The sequence below is a fragment of the Etheostoma spectabile genome, chromosome 8 (assembly GCF_008692095.1).
Source record: "Etheostoma spectabile isolate EspeVRDwgs_2016 chromosome 8, UIUC_Espe_1.0, whole genome shotgun sequence".
Taxonomy (NCBI): Eukaryota; Metazoa; Chordata; class Actinopteri; order Perciformes; family Percidae; genus Etheostoma; species Etheostoma spectabile.
Window position 1 is genome coordinate 17,811,689 of NC_045740.1, and position 9,665 is coordinate 17,821,353.

Below are 9,665 nucleotides of genomic sequence, written 5' to 3' on the forward strand. Positions count from 1 at the left end.
TGTTTGGGACCATTGGTTGTTTCTAGATCGGTTTGGGACCATCGGTTGTTTTCTAGATTGTTTGAGACCATCGGTTGTTTCTAGATCGGTTTGGGACTATGGGTTGTGTCTGGATCGTTTGGGACCATTGGTTGTTTCTGGATTGTTTTGGGACTTTGGGTTGTTTCTGGATCGTTTGGGAACATTGGTTGTTTCTGGATCGTTTTGAGACCATTGGTTGTTTCTAGATTGTTTGGGACCATTGGTTGTTTCTGGATCGTTTTGGGACCATTGGTTGTTTCTGGATCGTTTTGGGACCATCGGTTGTTTCTTGATCTCTTGGGACCTTTGGTTGTTTCTAGATTGTTTGGGACCATTGGTTGTTTCTAGATCGTTTGGGACCATTGGTTGTTTCTAGGTCGTTTTTGGGACCATTGGTTGTTTCTAGGTCGTTTGGGACCGTCGGTTGTTTCTGGATTGGTTTGGGACCATCGGTGGTTTCTGGATTGGTTTGGGACCATCGGTGGTTTCTGGATTGGTTTGGGACCATCAGTTGCTTCTAGATCGTTTGGAACCATCGGTTGTTTCTAGGTCGTTTTTGGGACCATTGGTTGTTTCCAGATCGTTTGGGACCATCGGTTGTTAACAGATCGTTTGGGACCATCGGTTGTTTCAGGATCGTTTTGGGACCATCGGTTGTTTCTGGATCATTTGGGCCCATCGGTGGTGGTTGGGTGCATTTGGCTGGTGTCATGGAGCAGGTGATAAACGGGCTCAATTAACTCGGGTGTGTTTAGGTGAAAGATGGGGCGGGGAGGTCTTGGTGGAAGAACTCGGATCCGCTACCTGGCAGCACGGTGGCTCAGTGGTTCCTTCTGATATCACAGCAAGAAGGTTCTGGGTTCAACTCCAGGTTTTTCCGGGCCTTTCTGTGTGGACTTTGTAGGTTCTCCCTGTGTTTCCGTGGGTTTCCTCCGGGTGCTCCTGTTTCTTCCCACCATTAAAAAAAATGCATGCTAGGTAACTAGGACTACAGTTGAAAATTAGCCGACTGGCTAACACTAGCGCATTTACATTTACATAAAGGTCGATTACCGTGCATTGTCCTAATCAAATAGATCTACTACTACTACTAAGTAACTAAGAGTATTCTTTAGGTGTGACAAATAAAAGTTCTGCAGTCAAACTGTGTAGTTTGGTTGTTTGGGGAAGTTTGGTATTCAGAGTGCTTTTTGACTGTTGGGCAGATATCTATTGGTTTAATTCAATAATAATTTTTATTTGGATATACATTTTATTTATTTGACTTTAATGTTTTGACTTGAAAAATAGCAAAGTAGGAACAACTTTTTCAGAATTGGTTTTCAGTTTGTCTTGTTTGCTTTTTATTGCACAACATAAAATTGCCTTACCTGGAATCCAAACCACATAAATGAAGAACAATATTTCAGTGCAACAGATTCAGTATTGGTCACATTTTCAGATTACGGTCTTTCTCTGCTTCCATGGTGACGGAGAGAAGAACTATCTCCTCCTCTTCTTCCATCCCTCTGCCTCTAATAGATTTGTCTCCATTGGGAGTTGGACTCTGATGTCTGGTTTCATCCTCTCTGCTCAGACCATTGGAGCTGATGGACTTTAATTCCTCCAGCACCCGACCTCCGACCTCTGCAGCCGGCCCACTCAATCACCACCAGCCCGCGGAGGTGCGGAGGGGGTGGAGGTTATAAAAGCGTTTATCTGTCAGTCAGGGTTCGGGGTTGCAGACACTGTCACTGTCGTCCTGCTCTATCATCTGGAATAAGACGTGAATGATTCTCCTTGAATCCTCACTGACAGCAGACAGGATGAGAGCATAATAAAGGGCAATGACACCTACTTCACCACTGGAGAGATTACTAATATCAAGGCTGGAAGCTTGATTTCGGAAGTCAATCTTGTAATTAACCCTATTAGAATGAAGGTGGTTATCAAGCTTTAGATCTTTCTCCTCACTCGTATCCTTAAAACAGGAAGCTTTGACACGGCCATTGGATATTTTAATTTTCTTTTTTTGCCTATTTTAATCTCCTTTTTTTTGTTATTTGTTTATAAAACTCAGGGCCGATTTCAGTTATCAATTTAGATTTTCTCCTATCCCTGAATTCTGTGTGGACTAGCCAGAGTGGAGGAAGGTTTGGCAAAGTGAGACTCAACTTTTAATGATGTACACAGTGTGCAAAAAACATTTTCGATCATGTCTCCCATCGCTGCTCATCAGTTTTTAAAATGCGCTCTTTTAACCCTCCTGTTGTCCTCGGGTCAAGTTTAAAAATGTCTATATCAGAAATATGGCATTTGTTTTAAATCATATTACCACAAAAAAGGAAGGATTCCATGCAACGCTCTGGGCAAATACAATGGATCACTTTCATTGAATTTAGGGTGAAAATTGAAATGGTTTCAAATATATGTATCCTGACCAAACTCATCCACTCAACATACGTTCCTCTGATCTTAACTACTAGTCAAAATAATTCATATTTTCTGCTTTATTAACTCAAATGTTAGGTATAATTCTGTACAAATGAGGGTTATTGACATGGATTCCAAAAATGTATGTAAAACTCGTGGTAGTAAAGTGAAAATAATGCATTTCAAATGTCGATAAAAAGTGTTAATCTTTTTGACCCGGGAGGACAACACGGGGGTTAATTGTTTTCATTTCATCAAACTTTTAGCCACAAAACAACTTTTAATCAAATTTCACGAGTCATTCGTTTCACCCAGTGTTTCCGCGGCGACTGAAAAAAAACAAAAAAGCCACAATATGAATCTCACTGAGAACTGAGATGCCAACTTATATTACGATATGTAACGTAAATTAATGAACAGATTCACGGGATGGTGGTTATTTACTCCTCAGTGTAAAGAGGCCAGAGGAAGGTCTGACAGGCGGCGAGGAGGAGGAGGAGGAGGAGGAGGAGGAGGAGGGTCTGACAAGGAGGAGGAGAGTAGGGAGGAGCGGAGGAGGAATGAGAACGGAGAATTAGCCAGAGAAAGTGTTGCGATGAAGGTCAGCCTTAGGCCGAGATGCTGACAGCGCTTTTTTTTTTTAAACTGAAAGAAATTGAATGACACAATTTCTTATCCTCTCGTCAGCGTCCGTATTGACGGCGCTGACAGGCGCCTGTTGGCTCTTCATTTCATTACGAGGAGGAGATGAAGTGAAGAAGAAGAAGAAGAAAAAAGAAGGAAAAAAAAAACGAAAGCAGATAAAGTGAGCCGGTCACCGACTTGAATATCGAAAAGATACATGTGCCGCCGCTCCATCCGCTGACGGGCGGCGTTCACGCTGGAAGATTGTGGTCTGAACTCGAGGTCGGGAGGACGGGTTTTTACTTTAATTATTTATTTTCCCCCAATGCTTCAAGAGAAAGTGAAGTGTACATTTTAATGGCGAAACAATCACAAACCCTACATTTCTCTTGCATATTAAAGTCCACACAGACAAGTTTTTAGACATTACTTCTGCAGGTCAAGCATTAATAAAACTTGTGCTGTATCATGTTTAATTCCTAAATGGAACAGAAGTTAACCCTTGTGTGGTATTCGGGTCAAATTGACCCATTTCAAATTTTTACAAGAAGAAAAATAGTGCAAGTTACATTTTTTTCTACTTGAAAATCAACGGCCTTACCTTATTTCCTGTGATAAACATGTATTTCTGACTCAATTCAGAACATTATTCTGGATTTGACCACTCATGTTGTTTCCATGGTGGATTTTTAACATGAATTATGACCTTATGACAAAAAACGAACCCTATTTCCATTTTTAATTGTGTGCTAGTAGAGACTGATTGCATTCTCTAAACATATACGTTATCTCAATTGTTTGAAATTGAGATAAAAACAATATTTGTTGGTAGATTATGAAGTAAAAATTTATTTCAGAATTGTTTTTAAAACCCCAAATAAGTCCCGGGTCACTTTGACCCGAGGGATACGAGAGGGTCAAAAACAATACAAGGGTTAGAAAAACCTCAGACGTTGCATTGCACACTAATATTCCACTATTATCCAGCATGACAATATTCAGAATGTAATACAAATCATGTAAAACGGCATATTCTGGATGTGTAGTGTGGATATTCCGAATAAGGCAATTTTCCAAATGTAGCATTTTCTGATTAAGCCGTGTTAGGGTTGGGGAAGATGTTTTGTCAGTAAAGGTCCTCATGAGTCAGCACTTTAGTCAGAGTTACTGTTAGGAAGGCAAAGCCAATGAGTGACCTTGTTGCATGAGGAAAAAGATGATTGGCCGTTACTCTTTATTACGCTTTAAGCTTTCATTGGGTTAAGACTGCATCAATCTACAAGCTCCAGAGACGTGTGTGTGTGTGTGTGTGTGTGTGTGTGTGTGTGTGTGTGTGTGTGTGTGTGGGGGTGGGATCTGAAAAAGGGTTGGTTTGAGGTGACCTTCAGATTGCAATCTGAGTCAAGAAATCAGTTTAAGGGAGAACCATCGTTGTTTCTGGGTCGTTTTGGACCATTGGTTGTTTCCAGTCGTTTGGGACCATCGTGTTGGTAACAGAGGGCGTTGGGTTGGGACGGCTCGGTTTGTTCAGGATTCGTTTTGGCCATCGGGAGAGGAAGAGAAAAGAAAAAATAAAGATGTCTAATTATCGGTGGGATCCTTTGAGACCCATAGGCGGTAGATGTGGTAATAAAGATGGGAAAAGGTGGCCAATTTGTACATTGGTAGGTCGCATAATAAGTAAAGAGCGAAATGATGCGTAAAGCGGGGCCTCACCTAAAAAAGTGAACAAATACAAAAAGGGGAAAAAAAAGTAAGTATTAAATTATATAAAAAGATGAGCGTATGAAAAAGGATACGGGGCGGGTGAGGAAAAAAGGTCATAGGGGTGGGTGGCCGAACGCGACCTCTACCTGGCCGCACGGTGCTCGTGGTCTTTCTGATATCACAGCAGAAGTTCTGGTTCACCCCAGGTTTTTTCCGGGCTCTCTGTGGGACTTTTGGAGGTTCTCTCCCCTGTTTTCCGTGGGTTTTCCTCCGGGTGCTTTCCCTGTTTTTCATTCCCACATTACAAAAAATGCTTCTAGGTAACTGGACTCAGTTTACAATTAGCCGCTGGCTAACACTATCGCATTTACATTTACATAAAGGTCGATACGAAACCGTGCATTGTCCTAATCAAAATTAGATCTACTACTTAGACTACAGTAACTAAGAGTAGTCTTAGGGTGTGACAATAAAAGTTCTGCCCAACTGGGGTAGTTGTGTTGTTGGGAAGTTTGGTATCATGCTTTTTTGACTGTTTGGCATATATCTATTGGTTTAATTCAATAATACTTTTATTTGGATATACATTTTACTTTATTATTACTTTTATGTTTTGACTTGAAAAATAGGCAAAGTAGGAACCTCTTTTCAGAATTGGTTTCAGTTTGTCTTGTTTGCTTTTATTGCACACATAAATTTGCCTTACCTGGAATCCAAACCCATCAGAGAACATATTTCAGTGCAACAGTTCCATTTTGGTCACATTTTCAAGATTACGGTCTTTCTCTGCTTCCATTGACGGAGAGAAAAGAACATATGCCTCCTCCTCTTCTTCCATCCCTCTGCCTCTAATAGATTTTGTCTCCATTGGGAAGTTGACTCTGATGTCGGTTTCATCCTCTCTGCTCAGACCATTGTAGCTGATGGACTTGTTAATTCCCCAGCAACCCGACCTCCGACCTCTGCACCGCCATCAATCAACCACCAGCCCGGCCGGCGGGGGAGCGGCGAGGGGGTGAGGGTTATAAACGTTTATTCTGTCAGTCAGGGTTCGGGGTTGCGACACTGTCACTGTCGTCCTGCTCTATCATCTGGAATAGAGTGAATGATTCTCCTTGAATCTCACTGACGCAGACAGGATGAGAGCATAATAAGGGCAATGACACCTACTTTCACCACTGGGAGATTACTAATATCAAGGCTGGAAGCTGATTTCGAAGTCATCTTGTAATAACCCTATTGACATGAATGTGGTTATCAAGCTTTAAGATCTTTCTCCTCACTCGTCTCCTTAAAAACAGGAAGCTTTGACACGGCCATTGGATATTTTAATTTTCTTTTTTTGGCTATTTTAATCTCTTTTTTTTGTTATTTGTTTATAAAACTCAGGGCCGTTTCAGTTATCAATTTAGATTTTCTCCTATCCCTGAATCTGTGTGGACTAGCCAGAGTGGAGGAAGGTTTGGCAAAGTGAGACTCAACTTTTAATGATGTACACAGTGTGCAAAAAACATTTTCGATCATGTCTCCCATCAGCTGCTCATCAGTTTTTAAAATGCGCTCTTTTAACCCTCCTGTTGTCCGTCGGTCAGGTTTAAAATGTCTATATCAGAATATGGCATTTTGTTTTAAATCATTACCACAAAAAGGAAGGATTCCATGCAACGCTCTGGGCAATACTGGATCACTTTCATTGAATTTAGGGTGAAATGAAAATGGTTTCAAACTATGTATCCTGCCCAAACTCATCCACTCAACTACGTCCGCTGATCTTAACTACTAGTCAAAAATAATTCATATTTCTGCTTTATTAACTCAATGTTAGGTTAATTCTGTACAAATGAGGGGTATTGACAGGATTCCAAAAATGTATGTAAACCCGTGGTAGTAAAGTGAAAATAATGCATTTCAAATGTCGATAAAAAGGTTAATCTTTTTTGGACCCGGGAGGCAACAGGGGTTAATTGTTTTCATTTCATCATCAAACTTTAGCCACAAACAACTTTTAATCAAATTCCGAGTCATTCGTTTCACCCAGGTTCCCTTTTCCGCGGCGACTGAAAAAAAACAAAAAAGCACAATATGAATCTCACTGGGAACTGAGACTGCCAACTTATATTACGATATGTAACGTAAATTAATGAACAGATTCACGGGTGGTGTTATTTTACTCCTCAGTGTAACGAGGCCAGAGGAAGGTCTGACAGGCGCGAGGGAGGAGAGGAGGAGGAGAGGGGGAGGAGGGTCTGACAGGCGAGAGGAGGAAGGAGGAGGAAGGTCTGACAGGGGGAGGAGGAGGAGGAGGGTCTGACGAGGAGGAGGAGGAGGAGGAGGAGGAGGAGGAGGAGAGGAGGAATGAGAACGGAGAATTGAGCAGGAAAGTGTTGCGATGAAGGTCACCTTAGGCCGAGATGCTGACAGCGCTTTTTTTTTTTTAAACTGAAAGAAATTAAAATGAACAATTTCATTATCCTCTCGTCAGCGTCCTTATTACGTGCCGGGACGGCGGGCCTGTTGGCTCTTCATTTCATTACAGAGGAGGAAGATGAAGATGAAGAAGAAGAAGAAGAAGAAGAAGGAAAAAAAAAAAACGGAAAGCAGATAAAGTGAGCCGGTCACCAGTTGAATATCGAAAGCGATGACAGTGGCCGCCGTCCATCCGCTGACGGGCGGCGTTCACGCTGGAAGATTGTGGTCTGAACTCGAGGTCGGGAGGACGGGTTTTATTTAATTATTTATTTATTTCCCCCAATGCTTTCAGAGAGAAAGTGAAGTGTGACATTTTAATGGCGAAACAATCACAAACCCTACATTTCTCTTGCATATTAAAGTCCACACAGACAAGTTTTTAGACATTACTTCTGCAGGTCAAGCATAATAAAACTTGTGCTGTATCATGTTTAATTCCTAAATGGAACAGAAGTTTAACCCTTGTGTGTATTCGGTCAAATTGACCCATTTCAAATTTTACAAAGAAGAAAAATAGTGCATTTACATTTTTTTCTACTTGAAAATCACGGCCTTACCTATTTCCTGTGATAAACAGTATTTCTGACAATTCAGAACATTATTCTGGATTTGACCACTCATGTTGTTTCCATGGTGGATTTTAAACATGAATTATGACCTTATCAAAAACGAACCCTATTTCCATTTTTAATTGTGGCTAGTAGAGACTGATTGCATTCTCTAACAATATACGTTATCTCAATGTTGAAATTGAGAAAAAACAATATTTGTTGGTAGATTATGAAAGTAAAAATTTATTCAGAATTGTTTTATAAACCCCAAATAAGTCCCGGGTCACTTTGACCCGAGGGATACGAGAGGGTCAAAAAACAACAAGGGTTTAGAAAAACCTCAGACGTGCATTGCACACTAATATTCCACTATTATCCAGCATGACTATTCAGAATGTAATACAAATCATGTAAAACGGCATATCTGGATGTGTAGTGTGGATATTCCGAATAAGGGCAATTTTCCCAAATGTAGCATTTCTGATTAAGCCGGTTAGGGTTGTGGGAAGATGTTTTGTCATTAAGGTCCTCATGAGTCAGCACTTTGTCAGTTTACTGTTAGGAAGGCAAAGCCAATGAGTGACTTGTTGCATGGAAAAAGATGATTGGCCGTTACTCTTTATACGCTTTAAGCTTCATTGGGTTAAGACTGCATCAACTACAGCTCCAGAGACGTGTGTGTTGTGTTGTGTGGTGTGTGTGTGTTGTGTGTGTGTGTGTGTGTGTGGTGTGTGTGTGTGTGTGTGTTGTGTGGTGTGTGTGTGTTTGTGTGTGTTCAAGTTCTCGAAGTGTTGTTTTATTTTTTAATGATGTACGTACATTTTCAGTTACAGGTTAGTTTTAGTTTTTATGGGATTATTGCATTTAAAGAGGGACAGCATGTGCTTTAAAAGACGATGAGCCAGCTCGCTAACGTGTTATTTGTCCTCATGCTGCTTCTACATGTTTTATACCTGATTCTGTTATAAAAACCCTTGTGCCCGCCATCCAGTCCCTCACGTCCAAGTCAAGTTTATTTCATCCATTAAAATGGAAATTACAATGCTCATACCTGCCGTAATACATAAAAACTACAGCATAAGTACAATAAAAACACCAAACAGTGCAATACTATACATGATACAGTAACCAAGAGTCTGAAAACATAAAAGTAAATCTAAAACATTTACGGGGGTAGCCTGGTCTGCCCCAGGAGCAGACCCCGGCAAGCCTATGTGTGGCGACAGTCCACCTCACCTTGATTATGTCACCTGTCGACAATAAACAGCCTCCACAGCGTTAACACCTTCCTCCCTCGCCTCGAGGCTGGGTCGGCGAGGCAGAGACGCTGTCATGCTTATAGCCTCGCAGACATGTCACCCATAGGTGTTATCATGCATATATTAACACCTATAGTGTGTGTGTGTGTGTGTGTGTGTGTGTGTGTGTGTGTCCTCACTCCGGCCCTTAAATTCCACCAGGTGTAAACCATGCAGAAGGTAGATGCAGCCAGGTGGTGTTGTGTATGTTGGTTGTAGTTAACATTTTGGATGGGAGCATCATTTTATTTGTTGGCTTTTGGACAGAATACCCTTAATGAAGATTTGGGAAATAGATATATTTTTTTGATGACACGTCTGTCACTGCTACCAACAACTTGTATCATGTCATCCTTTCATTTCCATCATGTCGTGAAAGTTTATTGAATTAAAGTTTAAAATGATCAAAAGCAGCTTAACCGTTCAGTTGACTCATTTTGTCATTTATCAGCTGCTTTGCATCTTATGTGCTTGGACTGCAGTTTGTATACAAACACACACCACCACCACACACACACACACACACACACACACACACACACACACACACACCACCCACCACACACACACACACACCACACAC